At 38.8% G+C, this 17,577-nt stretch overlaps 1 protein-coding gene and 1 pseudogene across 1 annotated transcript in view; both read right to left on the reverse strand.

Annotated features, from left to right (window-relative positions):
* The window catches only part of ARHGAP21 (Rho GTPase activating protein 21), a 137,887-nt gene that overhangs the window by 107,688 nt on the left and 12,622 nt on the right, over positions 1-17,577 (reverse strand).
* On the reverse strand, positions 11,739-11,839 carry LOC125171416 (uncharacterized; annotated as a pseudogene).

Below are 17,577 nucleotides of genomic sequence, written 5' to 3' on the forward strand. Positions count from 1 at the left end.
CTGCCCTGAAGTTTCTTAGAAACCAGAAATGATACATGGGAAGCCTTAAGCCCCATTTGGCTGCAGATGTGTTTTGCTTAGATCTTGGTATTTTGAAAAACTTGAATTAGTCACCAGCACTTAAAAATTAGGATGAATTCACATCAAGATGCTAATTTTAAAGTTTCCCTTAAAAACTGAATGATTGACAACAAGAGGTCCGACATGAATCAGTCTCCTGAAACTGATTCTCCAGTTTGCCACAGTCTCCACCAGTGCCTGCTGTCTTACACCTGGCTCTCTTCAACTCTCTTTACTCTTTAAAATACTTTTCTTAAGTTTATTCATTTATTTTGAGAAAGAGCGAGAGTGTACACATGCATGGGAGGGGCAGAGAGAGTGGCAGAGAGAGAGGAAGAGAGAGAATCCCAAGCAGACTCTGTACCATCAGCACAGAGTGTGGTGTGGGGCTCGAATTCACAAACCAGGATATCATGACCTGAGCCGAAATCAAGAGTCAGACGCTCTAACGGACTGAGCCACCCAGGCGCCCCTCAACTCTCTTCACTCTTATGGAACCCGAAGCCTAGCCACCAAATCACGGAGTTTGTAACCTCCATCAAATACTTTAAGGGGTGGCATAAACTCCCAGGAGACGTGGTCACATGCCATTCTCACTTTACGCTAAATTCTGCAAAATCTTCTCAGTGACGCCAGCAACCAAATGGCCTATTGTTGGATCTAAACCACAGGGAAAATAAACTCCAATAAAATCAACTGCTGCCCTGAAGCAGTTGCAACAGCAAGCCTACAGAACCCCGGGCCACAGCAGGTCCAAAAGCACTTTCTATTGCCGGCTCACTGAATCAACTCATCCTTGGATTCTGTCGCAAGTCAAATATTCTTTTGGGATTAGCCAAAGTCCTGACAAGGTCCTAGACCTGAAACTAGGAAGTTTTCTGATGATGAGACTAACTAATAAGTCCAGTAAGAGCTGTGAACCAGTTACTAACCACTCAGTTTGGTTTGGGCTTTTTAAGTTTCAGCTTTGGTAGGTTCCTGATATTATGAATTTTACATGCTAAGATAATTGAAGTATCTATCTTCTTTTATTCTCTAAGTAGCCATTCAAAATCCATATTTTTACGGTAATGTAAATCCATTAGGAGAGAACTAGAAAGTGCACTGAGAGATCAATCTTACACTGGAAGAAATATAGACTACATGACCTTTTCCATCTCTAATTTCTGATACGTTAGTCTATTGTGCCCAACCTGAACTATGAAAAAGTCTTTTCACCATTCCAGGACAGAGAGAATAGGACATAAAGAAAAGTACTGGAGACCCACAAGTCCCACTTAGAACTAAATTCATGTCTCATAAACTTCTGTTCATGCTGTGTTTATGGGAGAACTGAGAAATGATGCTGTGTTTGGAGGGGTGGGGGATGGACATTTCATTTATCATTCACTGCTTTCAATATTTTAAATTTAGCTTTTCTTCTAAATTTCAAACAATACTAAAGAACAGTTTTAAATAAGGAAGGCGAACACTCACAAAGAGATTAATAACCCTGTAAGGTAAGTAATTCATAGTTTTTAAAGATTCACCAGTAACTAGAACAAAGCTACCATCCAGTATCTTTCCATTTTGTGAGAGATGCTATTATGCTGAATACGTGCAGAGCTATTTGCAACTTACGAAAGCAGCCTGCACCTGATAATAACAATGTTGACTGAGGCTGAAAGGAGAAATAGAGAGTTTTTGCTTCTTAGGGAAGAAAACTCAAACGTATATGGCAACTCTCATAAAAAACATACTCAGCAAAGTTTCTCTATTGCACAATAACTATTTCCTAAAAGCCTGTTCAGGAACAAACTAAGTCCAAAAAGGAACTTCCATTTAATCCCACAGTAAAAGAAATCAACCATATTTCATGAAAAATGAAAAACTAGCCAAAAAGCAACTCATTCCAAAATCCTGCCTACCTAACTATAAACACAATGGGAAATGTCTCCAAAAATATACAACATTTACTTTGTTTTATGATTCTAGTGCTTTAATTTTTTCCTGGTTTTATTTTTAAGTAATTCATTCCAACTTCCCCTCCCCCACCACAGAAAGCTCTACAAAGTCTCATCTGTGCAAATGAAGAGTCCATGTAATTCTCTTAGAGAAATTCACATCATTAGAGTTGAGATGTGCCCTGTTAAATTAGTATTTCAACACAAAGTAACGTCTAAAAGACTACTTTTTCACTGTTACAGGAAGATACTGATTTTATAACCAGCATTTTCACTGATTTTTTTTTTTTTTGCTTTATACATTATAGCAGTTTTGAATTAAAAAGCAAATATGTACATATATATATATCAAACAAACCTGACCACTCCACGCACAATACAGATTGCACAATAAGCTCCAATTGTGGTTGATCATACAGTCGAAAATCCTAAACTGGGCCATGACGGCTCAGGGCACAGTCTGCGTGTATGTCTTCTCTGACTCAGCTCCCGTCAGCACCGGAGCGCTGTTACCAGAGCTCTGCAGTGATGTGAGCCGCAAACACGCTCTCCCCCTCCCTTTCCTGTCCAAGCAGCAATAACTAACCGGCAGAACTACATCATCTTCCCAAACACCGGTATGTGTAAATTACGAGAGCACGAAGGAAAGACTTCTCACAAAAGCTTTATTCTGACTTTATTATTATCTGATTTTTAAAAAGGTGATTGCTTTTTCCTTCTTTCCGGAAGTCGTAGGCTAGCATTTATAGAGTCCATGAAAACACAATTTGGGAAGCTGGTACAATAAATCCATCGTGCTGACGACATCCCACAACAAACCAGCTCCCCATTCGATGCTGTGGCAGCATCAGTGACCACACTGTGTTGAATCCAAAGGCATCTTTGAATCCTGTCTTCATCTCTCAGTACGTCTCGCCCTGCTAACAACTCCTTAAAGGTCTCTCATCCCGGGTACCCTGCCATGGTTCTCTTGGTTCTCTTCCTACTTCTCTGACCATTCCTTCTGGAAAGGGAGCCTAGACTGCAGTAAGGCAGACTTCACCTCCTCAACTGCTATCTACCAGATGTAGGACCAGGAGCTAATGGCATAACCTTTGAGCTTCAGCTCATCCATTTATAAAATGGAGATACTAACACCTGCCCTCATGGGGGTTCTAGTATGAAATAAAATGACATATGTAACATGCTTAAAACAGTGTTTAACAGACCCCTAGTAAGTAATGGTTATTAGTATTCTTAAGATGGGCTTCCTTCCTGTCCACATTAGAATTCTACCTCTCATCTCTTATGCTGTCCCTCCATGATGTCATCCTCCAGACCCATGATTTTATAATTATGAATTACCTGCAAACCTCTCTTTGGCCCCACCCTTTCTCCCAAGCCCCCATCTCACATCTAAACTCTTGTCAAGTGCGTATACCTCGATACCTTATACTACATGTCCCAAACTGGACTCATCATCTCCCCATCACAACCCACACCAGCTCTGTGTCCCTCATCTGCAGTATGGTGGCACAATCCATCCCCTTGGTCACCGAAACAGAAACCAGCCATCCTAGACTCCCTCTCCCTTACCTCTCACATCTGTCACCAGCTCCTGTCTTTTCAACTAAAACGTGTGAATTGGCCCCTTCGCTATTCCTACTATCACTGCCTAAATTCAGACCCCATCGGCTTTCTCCCGGCTTACCACGAGGGCCTCTAGCTGGTCTCCCAAACACCCTGGCCCACTCCTTTCTGGAATCCCGCCTCCAGAGGACTACCAAAAACAATCTCTGAAACTACACACTAATCGTATGACTACCCCACCTAAATCCCTTCCTGGTTCCTTTCTGCCTGTGGCAGTGTTTCCTAAAAACTGTTCCTACTTCTTCCATAGGACGCAGAATACGAATTAGTTAAGTGAAAAAAGGTTTTCAGGGCAAAATAAGTTTGCCAAAAGCCAGGTTAAACATAGATAAACAAAGTTGCGAGACTGCTAAGAGTCTAAGTAGGATGAGATTCAAAGGCTCCCGGAAAGCTTGTTTTTAACTAGTTCTTCTTGAAATCGTTAGCTGATTTTTCTTCCTCCATCTTTTCCTTAATTGGTGGTGTTCCCTAAGGTTCTGACCTTGGCTCTTTTCTCTCATCTCTCTCAATGAGCTCATCTATTTCCCAAACTATAATTATAGGACACACTGGCTTAATTGACCTCTGCCTAAATGACTTGCCAGACAAACCAAAATCCTCAATTCCTGCTGTATGAACCCTGGCTGGGCCCATGGCAACTCAACTCTTACGTTTGGGAAGACAGTCTCTAGCCACTTCATTTCTGCTCCCACCAAATGAGATGCACGCTCAACACAACCAGTTTGTTTTTGCACACCTCTTTATGTCGGTTTTATTTGTATTACTGTGGTTATGTACCTTAGATGATATACAAACTGATGAAACAGGAGTAAAAATGAGAGTTGCTATTTCTATGAAAACCCGAATGCTTTGAAAAGATTCAATAAAGGCTGCTGCTCGCCTCTAGATTTTTTTTCCTTCCTTGGTCTTGTACTCTTTTCTCCAGTAAGATACTAGAAATTCTCTCTAGCTGTAGCCACTAGGCATATTCAAAGACTAAGGCTGTTCCCTCTGCCAGAAGATTCTTCTTTCTACCTAGCTAACTCCTACCGGACTAAAAACAATCTTCCCAGGAAGACATTCCCTGATCCCTACACTAGGTGAGGTCTGTCTGTTCTGTGTTTTCACAGCTACCCACTCTTCTCCTAAGATAATATTCATTGCATTCTATTGAAATTATGTGTTCAATTGTTTGTACTTCTCATTATCCATGTATATCCATGAAGGCACAGACCAGACCATGTCTGGATTTTTCACTGCTGTTTCCTCATGTCTGGCACTTAGAAGGTACTCAATTAATATTTTTTGAATGTGTTAATAAATGTTGAAGGACGGTTCTAAGTATAATAGGAATCTCTGGCACTAGAAGCATCAAATGTGAATCATTTTAAGATAGATTAACTTTTAGGGGCACCTGGGTGACTCAGTCAGTTAAGCACCTGACTCTTGGTTTCGGCTCAGGCCATGATCCCACAGTTCCATGGGTTCGAGCCTCACATGGGGCTCCACACTGACGGTGCACAGCCTCCTTGGAATTCTCTCTCTCCCTTTCTTTCTGCCCCTCCCCAGCACAGGCTCACTCTCTCAAAATAAACAAATAAACTTAAAACAAAACAAAAAGACTAACTTTTATCCTAGGAACCAAAGGGTCATTATCACCAATTGTGAGCAAAACACAAAATGCTTCCTTCCTGAATGATCTCGTTAAGCTGTTGAAACAGACAGGATTCTAGCAAAATCCCCAAATACCTATACTATTCTATCCCCATATTGAGATTCTGAAAAATTCTGGGAGAGGGGAAGGAAAAGTTTCAGGCATCTGATGTCCAAAAGTTCCCAGGTGAGTGATAGATCTTATTAGTTAAGAGCTACTGCACAGAAGCACATACCAAAAATAAGTAATAATACATAAATAAAGACTCAGAGACTCAAGGTCCAACTATAATCAAGCTTTTATCAATCATTCCTAAACACAGCGTATATTTCAATTGTGATATTGTAGCAATACTAATTTTCTGGTTTTGACAACTGTCCTATGGTTACTTCAGATGTACATGAAAGAAATGTGGGTGAAGACTCTAAGACAACTAACTCTACACTATCATGCAACTTCTCTGTGAGTCTAAAGTTATTTCAAAATAAAAAAATTAATATGAAAAGGATCAGAAACAACTGAAACCCAGGGGCAAGGAACACTCCTAAGAACCAGATGTGATCTCAAAATACCATTCACCACTAAAAGAAAGCAGGACTTCTTAGAGAAATGGCTGGTTCTAAGGTCCTGGGCAGGAAATGTACATAAAAGATGAGCTAGAAAACCACACAGGCTCATGTCTCATGGACTCAGTTGAAAACTTGAAGAGGCTACCACTGGTCAAAAATGGGATAACTGGAGCTAGTATAAAAATTGAAACCTAGGAGCTATGTTTGCATTTGTCAGATAATAATACTAGATAGGCAGATAAATACAGAAATACATACATATAGGTCACCTTTGAAAGCTGATCAGGGAACTGATCATTTCTGTAAGTAAAGGGAAAGTATTAAGCAAAAAAAATCATAAAGTCATATGATCACTACTTTTTTTTTTACAACATATGGTTCATACTTCTAAAAAATTAGTTAATCTATAATCCCATATTGACACTTCTGAAATTCAAACAACCCTGAAAGTCAAAACATTTTTTGTAACTCACCGAATGGCAAAATCTGCCCTTCCATGACCTGACACAAAGCTCTTTCTAAGCTTTTATTTATTCCCTATAGGATAAATATTCGTACATTGTCAGCAGAAATTACTGATAGCGGGGTGCTGTCCCAGAACCTGCATCATCTTACATTTCTAAAATCTGAAGACTTCTGGATTCTGAAAAACACAAGGATTTTGGATTACAGATCTGTACAAATAACACTGGAATTGAGGGTAACTAGGCAGCAGGAGGCCAAAAGAAAAAAAAAAAAAGCGGGGTCGGGGAGAAGACCACAGAAAGCAAGACCATCCACCCTGAACTGGAACATCAGTTTCACCTAGGGTCACTAAGGTCAGAGAAAGCTTTATAAGCAGATAAACCCTGAGCCAAATTTTGAAGGAAGTGTGGGAATTACAAAAACGACAAGCCATGAGAAAGGCATTTCAGGCAAAATGAACAAGATCAGACATGAAAACACTTCAGACTTCCCATATATTCAAGGGACAACGGATCGGCCATTTGGCTTGAGTAAATGCCCCATCTGGCTCTTGATGGACAGTAAGAAGACACATGGAAGAAGCAGATGTGCTTTAAGTCCTGCCACGGTGATTCAGCGTTAAATGAACTTCAAGTTTTCCTCAAAAACCCATTTTTTATATGTAATATATGGTGATTGTCAGGATTAAATGAGGTACATAATAAATGTTAAGGTACTTAATAAGGGTTCAGTGTTCACTCTTAAAACCCTAAAAAAATATCTAAAATCTACTTTATCTCCCTGTATGTTTCCAGGAAGCAGACATTACAGCCTAGCACTTACAAAAAGCATATTAAGATTAAATAGGCTGGAGCGCCTGGGTGACTCAGTCGGTTGAGCGTCTGACTTTGGCTCAGGTCATGATCTCACCATCTGTGAGTTCGAGCCCCACTTCGGGCTCTGTGCTGACAGCTCGGAGCCTGGAGCCTGCTTCGGATTCTGTGTCTCCCTCTCTCTCTCCCCCTCCCCCACTCATGCTTTTTCTCTCTCTTCTCTCTCTGTCAAAAATAAACATTAAAAAACATTTTTTTAATAAAAAATTAAAAAAGATTAAATAAAAGGCTAGTCAATGTCCATAGTATAAACACCTAAAGGGCAATAGGAATAAAAAATATTGAAAGACTGTGACACTCAAAACTGGAGACAAATAAATAAATATTGCATGCTAGAAGTCAAAGCGCTACTAATTAACTTTTTTCTGATTTATGTATTTTTAGGCAAAAACAAGTATAAACTATACAGCTCTTGGGGCACCTGGGTGGCTCAGTCAGTTAAGCATCTGACTCTTGGTTTAGGCTCAGGTCATGATCTCACAGTTCCCTGAGTTCAAACCCCTCATGGGGCTCCACATGGACAGCACAGAGCCTGCTTGGGATTCTCCCTCTCCCTCTCTCTCTCTGCCCCTTCCTGCTTATGCTTGCATGCTCACTCTCTCTCAAAATAAATACATAAACTTTAAAAAATAAACTGTCATAGCTCTTTAACAACCATATCACCTTTTGCAAAGGCTTAACTACTCTTTTACTTCCAGCTATTGGAGATCTATTCTGATGGTCTGTATTTTTGCTCTCTTCCAACTAGAGGTTTGAGACCATCCTGGCCAACAAAATCTTCTAGAAATATACACAGTTAATCTAACAGAAACAAATTCACTTTTTCCTGACCTTGCCTGTTCATATTATCTGCAGAAAAGCAAAACCAGGGGCGCCTGGGTGGCGCAGTCGGTTAAGCGTCCGACTTCAGCCAGGTTACGATCTCGCGGTCCGTGAGTTCGAGCCCCGCGTCGGGCTCTGGGCTGATGGCTCAGAGCCTGGAGCCTGCTTCCGATTCTGTGTCTCCCTCTCTCTCTGCCCCTCCCCGGTTCATGCTCTGTCTCTCTCTGTCCCAAAAATAAATAAACGTTGAAAAAAAAAAATTAAAAAAAAAAGAAAAGCAAAACCATCACCATAAAACCTCCAGGAGCTTACAGGTTATAAAACAGTAGAGGAAGGAGATTAGCAGAAACAAAGATTAAATAAATAAAGATGTCTATAGAACCAGAACACATTAAAATATTTCAAAGAAGAAGTGTTATCTAATTTAACTCTTTAAAGAGGAAAGCTTAAAAAATATTATCACCAACATTACTCTTTCTTGGGGGTCCAATGGCCAATTTGCTTGTGAGAATTAACAGCTTATACAGGTTGACTCTGTAAACAGCTACTCACAGCTACCTAGACCCTAGCTTTAAAAAAAAATCAGGTACAAAAACACTAATCCAAAGGGATACACGCACCCTTATGTGTATAGCAGCATTACTTACAATAGCTAAATTATGGAAGCTGCCCAAGAGTTCATCAACAGATGAACGGATAAAGAAAATGTGGTACACACACACACACACACACACACACACACACACACAGTGGACTATTATTCAGCCATAAACAAGAATGAAATCTTGCTGTTTGCAACATGAATACAGCTGGAGAGTATAATGCTAAGCAAAATAAGTCAGTCAGAGAAAGACAAATACCCTATGATTTCACTCAGATGTGGAATTTAAGAAACAAAACAAACACACATAGGGGGAACAAAAGAGGAAAACCAAGAAACAGACTCTTAACTGTAGGGAACAAACTGATGGTTACCAGAGGGGAGGTGGGTGGGGGGGATGGGTGAAATAGATGATGGGGATTAAAGAGTGCACTTATCATGACGAGTACTGAGTAATGTCAAAAGAAAAAGAAGAACAATAGCAACAAAGCTGGAAGACTCACACTCCCCGATTTCAAAACTTATTATAAAACTACAACAGTGGTACTGGCACACTGTAGTATAGGCTAGACATATAGACCAATGGAATAGAGAGCCCAGAAATAAATCCACACATACATGGGCAATTCGTTTTCAATATAGGTGCCAGAACCATTCAATGGGGAGAGGATAGTTTTTCAAACAAACAGTGCTGGGAAAACTGGATATCCACAAGAATGAAGTCGTACCTTTACCTTATACCATATAGAAAAACTGGCCTAAAGTGGATCAAAAATCTAAATTTAAGAGCTAAAACTATAAAGGTCTTACAAGATAACATGGAAATTCTCCATGACCTTGGATTTGACAACAGTTTCTTCATTATGATGCCAAAAGCATAGGCAGCAAAAGGGAAACATAAATTAGGCTTCATAAAGATTAAAAACGGATACATTAAATGACACTGTATGGAAAGTAAAAAGAAAACACACAAAACGGGAGAAAATATTTGTAAATCATATATCTGATAATGGGTTAATATCCAGAATATAAAGAATTCCTACAAGTTAACAACAAAAACCACACCCAATTTAAAAATGGGCAAAGACCTAGAACAGACATTTTTCAAAGATGATAAACAGCCAAGAAGCACATGAAAAGATGCTCATCAGCAGTCATTATGGACATGCAAATCAAAACCACAATGAGATTTCGCTTCATCCATATGCTGGTTGGTTACGATTTCTAAAAAAGTAGTATTTTAAATATAAGATAACAAGTACTGGTGAGGATGTGGAGAGACTGCAAGGCTCATACACTGCTGGTAGGAATGTAAAATGGTCAGCCAGCCACTGTGGAAAACAGTTCAACAGCTCCCCAAAATGTTAAACACAGGATTACTATATGACCCAGCAATTCCATGTCTGAGTATATAACCAAAAGAATTAAAAACAGGGGTTCAAACAGAAACTTGTACACCAATATTTACAGCAGCGTTATTACCATATTCAAGGCAAAAACAGCCCAAATGTACCTATCAACAGAGGAATGGATAAGAAAATACACTATGTACATACAGAAGAATATCATTCAGCCATAAAAAGGAATGAAGTTCTGATGCATTCTACAACACAGGTGAACCTTAAAAACTTTATGCTAAGTGAAATAGTCCAGGCACAACAGGACAAATAATGTATGATTCCATTTATATGAGCTATCTAGGACAGGAAAATTCATATTAAACGGAATAGAGTAAGCGCCCCTCCTCGGTGACTCAGTCGGTTAACTGTCTGACTCTTGCTATCAACTCAGGTCATGATCTCACGGTTCATGGGTTCGAGCCCTGTGTTGGGCTCTGCGCTGACAGCGCGGAGCCTGCTTGCAACCCTCTCTCTCCCTCTCTCTCTGCCCCTCCCCTGCTTGTGCTCTCTGTCTCACAATAAATAAATAAACTTTAAAAAAATAGAATAGAGGCTACTAGGGATTAGGGGAATGGGGAGTTATAGCTCAATGGGTACAAAGTTTCTGTGCAGGATTATGAAAATGTTCTAGAAACAGTGATCATTACACAACACAGTGAATTGTATTTAATGCACTTAACTGTACATGTAAAAATGGTACACATTTCATGTTATGTGTTTCACCACAATAAAAAAAGTTAATCAAAAACTTCTGAACCAAGAAAAAAATATGAACTATAATTACTGATCATAAGTAAGGGAAACATTACAACATAGGCTCTTACCTACATAAGAATCTAGTACTACAGTAATTAAGTACAATACTGCCATAAGCAAACAAATCAACTACCTTTTTTTTTTTTTTTTTTTTTACAAACTGAATTCTGAGAAGTTTACTTATTTATGTTGGCTTCCAAAACAAATCAAAGGCTGAGATAAAATTAAATTGCCTAATAGTTGTATGCCAGTCTCCTTAAACCCAAGACATATCAACATTTTGCAACTTAAAATCTACAGAACATGTAGTTTTTCAATAATTTTTCATATTCAACTATCTTTAAGTTTCCAATGTTGGCTACAACTAAGAAAAAAAATAAAAATTAAAAAATTTTCTCTATCAAAAAACAAAACTTGGGGCGCCTGGGTGGCTCAGTCGGTTAAGCGTCCGACTTCAGCTCAGGTCACGATCTCGCGGTCCGTGAGTTCGAGCCCCGCGTCGGGCTCTGGGCTGATGGCTCAGAGCCTGGAGCCTGCTTCTGATTCTGTGTCTCCCTCTCTCTCTGCCCCTGCCCCGTTCATGCTCTGTCTCTCTCTGTCTCAAAAATAAATAAAACGTTAAAAAAAATTAAAAACAAAAAAAACCAAAAAAACAAAAACAAAACTTAAGAATTTTTCCAAACTACCTAGGAGGATAAGAGAAATCCAATGATATGATGTAATGATATGATGTTAGGGCTATAAATTAAAGGTTTAAGAGGTCAACTTTCTGAAAGGTACAGCAACTCTCTCTCCCTGACCATTCTCAAAAAAAAAAAAAAAAGCTTTGGAATTAGATCTTAGAAATCACAAAAGCTAAAAGAATTTTGATTTCCTTTTTTTTAAAAAATATAGTTGGAGGATTTGAGAGTGAGGAAAGACAACTTCTCATTAACTTCTCATTAACTTCTCATTATATTTAATTTTTTTCCTTGTTTTGCATTTTTTAAAAAATATGGACTAATTCACCAATGTGTGTGTCATCTTTGTGCAGGTGACATCCTAATCTCCATATTGTTCCGGTTTTAGAACAATGCGTGCGACTCACGTGAGCAGTGTCTTGTATTCTTAATTGCATTTTTCATATATTTTCATTGAGGCATAAATATTTACACATTTAAACATTTCCAATGTTTAACTCTTATAAAGCATAGCTCTTAAGTGTATATGACACGTTACAAATACATGCATCTAAGTAATTCCCCCCAACCTCAAGAGACAGAACATTTCCATCACCCCCAGGAAGTTTGCCATGTGTCCCAGTCATTCTGAAAATCATCCCCTTTACCCACAGAGGCAATGTGCATCCATCGTGCTATTCATTATATTGATATTCATCCATATTGCCGCATGCACACACAGCCTGCTGCTTTTTATTGCCAAAAAGGATTCCACAGTAGGAATACATGAAAACCTATTTATTTTCCTATTAATAGACATTGAGTTGTTTCTAGTTTGAAGCTATCTTGAATAAAGCTGTTATGAACATTCCTGAACAAGCCTTTTGTGTGAACGTGTGTTTTATTTCCCTTGGGGGTAATTACGTAGGAATGAAAATGCTAGATCATAAAGTAGGTATACGTTGAACTTGATAAGAAAATGACAAAGGTTTTTAAAAATATGGTGGCATTTTACACTCTGATCAGCAGTGTAGCAGAGGTCACGATGCTCTACATCCTAACTAAAATCTGGTGTTGTCAAACTGCTTTCCTTTTACATAAATTCTGATGAAGTTTAATTTATATACAAGAAAGTGCACCCCTATAAAATGCACAGTTCAGTGAATTCTGACCACTATAGATACCCATATAACCACAACCACCATACAATCAAGATCATTTTCATCACCCCAGCTCCCTTCATGCTCCTTTGCAATCAAAGCCCTCCCAGCTCCAGGCAACCCATGATCTGCGCTCTGTCACTAAGGCTTAGTTTACTCAGTTCTAGAATTTTATGTAAGTAGAACCAGACGTTACGTACTCTTCCAAGTCTGGCTTCTTTTTTTCTCAACATTTTGAGATTCATTTGTGTTGTTGAGTATATCAATACTTCTTTTTAAATTTCTGAGCAGCATTCCATTATGTGGATATACCATTATTTATTGATGGATTTGGGGTTGCTTCAAATTTGGGAATACTATGAATAAAACTGTTATGAAATTAATGTACAAGTCTTTTTGAGGACATTGGTTTTCATTTCCCTTGGGTAAGTACCTAGGAGTGGGCCACATGATAAATGTATGCCAAAATATTTTCCTAAATGGCTGTGTCATTTTGCATCCCTCTCAGCAATGTTTAAGAGTATGGCTGCCCCACCTACCCAACAACCCTTGGTACTTTTATTCTTCTTACGTTTAGCTTTCTAGTAAGAGTACAGTGGTAGCTCATTGTAGTTTTAATTTGCATTTTTTCCCCTAATGGTTGACACCACTGAACATCTTCTCCTGTGCTGAAATACGGTTCCTATATCTTCTTGTATGTAGTTCAACTTTTTAAAAATTTTAACATTCAACATTTTAAAAACTGGGTTGTCTGGAAGCAGGTCTTTGATCAGATATATGTTTTACAAATATATTTTCTCCCCACCTGTGGCTTTGCTTTTCATTCTCTTAACGGTGCTTTACAAAGAGCAAAAGGTTTTAATTTTGATGAAATCCAATTTATCAGTTTGTTTTTTTTTCTGGTTAGTGCTTCTTGTGTCCTGTCTCAGAACTCTTTGTCTAACCCCCAAAATCATACATATTTTGTTCTTTGCTAGAAGGTTTATTGTCTTAGCTTTTACATGTATGTCAGTGATCTATTTAGGGTTGATTTTTCTGTGGGATGTAAGGTAAAGGTTCATGTTTGTCCATATGGATATCTACTTGAATAACCTGAATAACCTCACTGAATTCAAATGATCAAATACACACACAAGGGTCTCCCAACTCTCCACTGCCTTCCACTGCTATACAGATCTATCATTATGCCAATTCTATACTGTCTCTATTTTTGTAGCTTTCAACATTATAAAACAGTATTATAAATAAGTAATATAAAACTACTCTTTTTCAAAACAGTTTTGGCTACTCTGTGTCCTTGGCATTTTCAAATAAATTTTAGAATTAACTTGTTTATTTATAAAAAAAAATTTTGTTAAGCCTTGCTAGAACTTTAACTGGGATTGAACTGGTTTTATATAGCAATTTGTGGCTAAGTCATATCTTAATATTGAGTCTTCCAATCCATAACATAGGGTATCTCTCCATATTTAGGTTGTCTTTAAGATATTAAAATCAGGCTATGTTTTTATTTCATTTTCCAATTGTTCAGTGTATAGAAATACACTGATTTCTGCACAGTAGTGTTGTATCCTTGTGTCTCGTGACCTTGCAAAATCTACTTACTAGTTCTAGAAAGTATTTTTGGTAGATTCCTTACAAAGTTCGATGTGCACAATCATGTTGTCTGCAAATAAAGAGTTTTACTTCTTCCTTCCCTTTTTCCTTCCTTCATTTCCTTTTCATGATTTGTTACACTAAGTAGGGACTCCAGTACATTGCTGAATAGATGTACTGAGGGCAGACATCCTCACCCTGTTCGTAACCTTGCTAGCAGAGTATTCAAGATTTCTCCACATATGATAGCTGGAGCTTTTTTCATAAAACTCCCTTATCAAATTGGGTAAATTTCCTTATATTCCAGTTTTCTGAGAGATTTTATGAGGAATGAGTGTTAAATTTTGTCAAATGCTTTTTCTGCATCTACTGAGATGATGACCATATGAGTTTTCTCCTTAATTGTATTATGTTAAATTGTTAAATTTGTTCATTATTAATATGTTAAAATGACAAGCTTTCATTTCTGGGATAACTCCCACTTTATCATGACATTATTATCCTTTGCATATACTGACAGATTTGACTTGCTAACATTTCGTTAAGAATTCTATCTACAGCCATAATGGTTCTTGGTCTGAACGTTCCTTGTAACATTCTTGTCTAGTTATTACCAGGCTGATGCTGGGTCTCATAAAAAGGAGAGGGTGAGTGTTCTTCCACCTCGTATTTTGAGTTTGTATAGTATTGGTAGGATTTCTTTCTTAAACACGTGATAGACTCTATCCGTGCAGCCATCAGGATCTGCAGTCTTCTTTGTGGGGAGGTTTTTCATTACAAATTCTATTTCTTTAACATTTTTGACACTAGTTAGATTTTTTTTATTTCTCCTGTGCCAGTTTTGGTAATTTGTATCTCCCAAGGTGTGATACTATGATTTATAATAAGAAATACATATTTGGTCTTCATCCCCATTCCTGGCACAGAGTTCCTAAAACCCTTGGAATTTCCTAAGTGGGGAAAGCAACAATGGTGTCTTTTGTTGTGTTAATGAGGTGACTTTTGGACTGCACCTAAGAATAGGGGCTGGTTGCCAAGAGAACCAACCCTGTGATTAGACTTGGAAGTTTCAGTCCCAACCCTCTGACCTCAGGGAAAGAGAGAGGGCTGGAGTTCGAATCATTCCCCAGTGGCGAATCATTGAATCAATTATGCATATGTAATGGAGCCTCACTATAAACCCAAAAGGATGGGGTTCAAAAGCTTCCAGGTTGGTGAGCATGTGAGGATTTGGGGAAAGTGGTGCACCTAGAGAGGACATGGAAGCTCTATACCCACACCCTTGCCCCACACCTTGCCCTAGGCATCTCCCCCATCTGCCTGTGCCTGAATTGTATTCTTTTAAAATAAACCAGTGATCTAGTCAGTAATATGGTTTTCTGAGGTCTGTGAGTCACTCTACCAAACTAATCGAACCCAAGGAGGGGGTTGTAGGAACCTCTGATCTACAGCCAACTACAGCTGGTGGGTCAGACAACAACCTGGCAGCTGAAGGGAGGGGGCTGCCTTCCAGGAATGAGCCCTTAATCTGTGGGATCTGATGATCTGATGCTAGGAGGTTATCTCCAGGTATACAGTGTCAGAACTGAGTAGAACTGTAGGACACCTAGTTGGTGTTGGGGAATTGCCTGGGGTGGGAACCCACACCCCCCACAAACGCAAACAAGTCTGAACAGGTACCAGAATTCTTACACAGAATTTGCCCATTTCATCTAAACTGTCAAATTCACAGACATAAAGTTGCCCATAATATCCCCTTTTCATCTTTTTAAATGTCTGCAGGCTCTAAATGATGTCCCCTCTTTTATTCCTGATATCAGTATCTTCTGTTTTCCCTCTTAGTCACACAAACTGATTTCTAAAGTTTGAAATCCTTTCCAGAGACTGACATAAAGTTGCTATCTGGTCCGCTGTCAATTCAAAGCCAACTAGAAAAGACATACTGTCAAAAATCTGCTAAACATTTCACCATAGCTTGGCAAAATCCAGTAGTATTCACTCTCTAAGCCATATGTTTTTGGTATCCTTATGCATCCTGAAGACATACGAAAATTTCAGAGCCTTAAGTATCGGCCTTTTTTCCTAGAGATCCAGCTTGATCCAAACACAGTGTTTCAGCAACTAGTTCAAGGTAAGAGTTAGATAAAAGATTATGATGATCAAATTAAAGGCAGCTGAGAGTGGTGACAGAAGCTAAGGATTAAACAGGGAAAAATGATTCCTCCTCCAAGTTCCTCTAAACTGAAGAGAATTTGCATTATCTCTTATCTAGAGCAGATGCAGTTCTAGTAACCATAAACTATGAATATGAAATGAGGTTTTGTCAATATCTTCAGCGAGGGATTCTATTTGATTCATACCACCCCGAGGGAGATTCCAATGACACCTAGTCTCTCCCACTAAGTCTATAGTGTATAGTGTAACCCTTGTCAAAGGGTACAAGGTTTCAGTTATGCAAGGTTCTGGAGTTCTACTATACAGCACAGTGCTTATAACTAACAATACTGCACTGGACACTTAAAATTTGCTAAGAGGATGGATTTTTTTTTCTTTTTTGAGAGAGAGAGAGAGAGAGAGAGAGAAACCAGGGGAAGCGCAGAGAGAGGGGGAGAGACAGAATCCGAAGCAGCCTCCAGGCTCTGAGCTGTCAGCACAGAGCCCGATGCTGGGCTCGAACTCACAAACTGTGAGATCAATGACCTGAGCCGAAGTCGGACACTTAACCCAGGCGCCCCAATAGATCTTAATTTAACGGGTTTTACCACAAAAATAACAATAATAATAATAGTACAAATAGCAGTAGCAATAATACAGAGGCAAGAGGAAACTTTGGGAGGTGATGATTATGTTTATAGCCTTAATGGAGGGAATGATTTCATGGTATATACTTATCCCCAAACTCACTGAGCTGTACACATTAAATATGTACAGCTTTTTACATATCAATCATACTTCAATAAAGGGATTAAAAACACCAAGGCATTGGGGTACCTAGGTGGCTCAGTTGGTTAAGTGTCCAACTTGATTTCAGCTCAGGTCATGATCTCATGGCTTGTGGGTTTGAGACCAGCATCGAACTCCATGCTGGCAGTGCAGAGCCTGCTTGGGATTCTCTACCTCCTGCTCTCTCTGCCCCTTCCCTGCTTGTGCTCTCTCTCTCTCAAAATATAAATAAATAAACTTAAAAAAAATTTTAAAGGCCAAGGTATCTAAAATATTCAGAACCCTAAAATATTTGGGCATCTAACAACTACTGTAACAGCAGGACCTTTGAAGAAGCAAGCCATGGACCTCTGTTTAAACAGCTTTGCATCAAAGGCAACTAGTGAAGTTTGGATTTCCTATTAACTCTCAGAAACAGTCTTTACCTAGGAAAAGAAAGCAAAGGAAGTCCATTCACCACTGCTATTCC

This window comes from Prionailurus viverrinus, chromosome B4, assembly GCF_022837055.1.
Source record: "Prionailurus viverrinus isolate Anna chromosome B4, UM_Priviv_1.0, whole genome shotgun sequence".
In the NCBI taxonomy this organism is placed as follows: domain Eukaryota; kingdom Metazoa; phylum Chordata; class Mammalia; order Carnivora; family Felidae; genus Prionailurus; species Prionailurus viverrinus.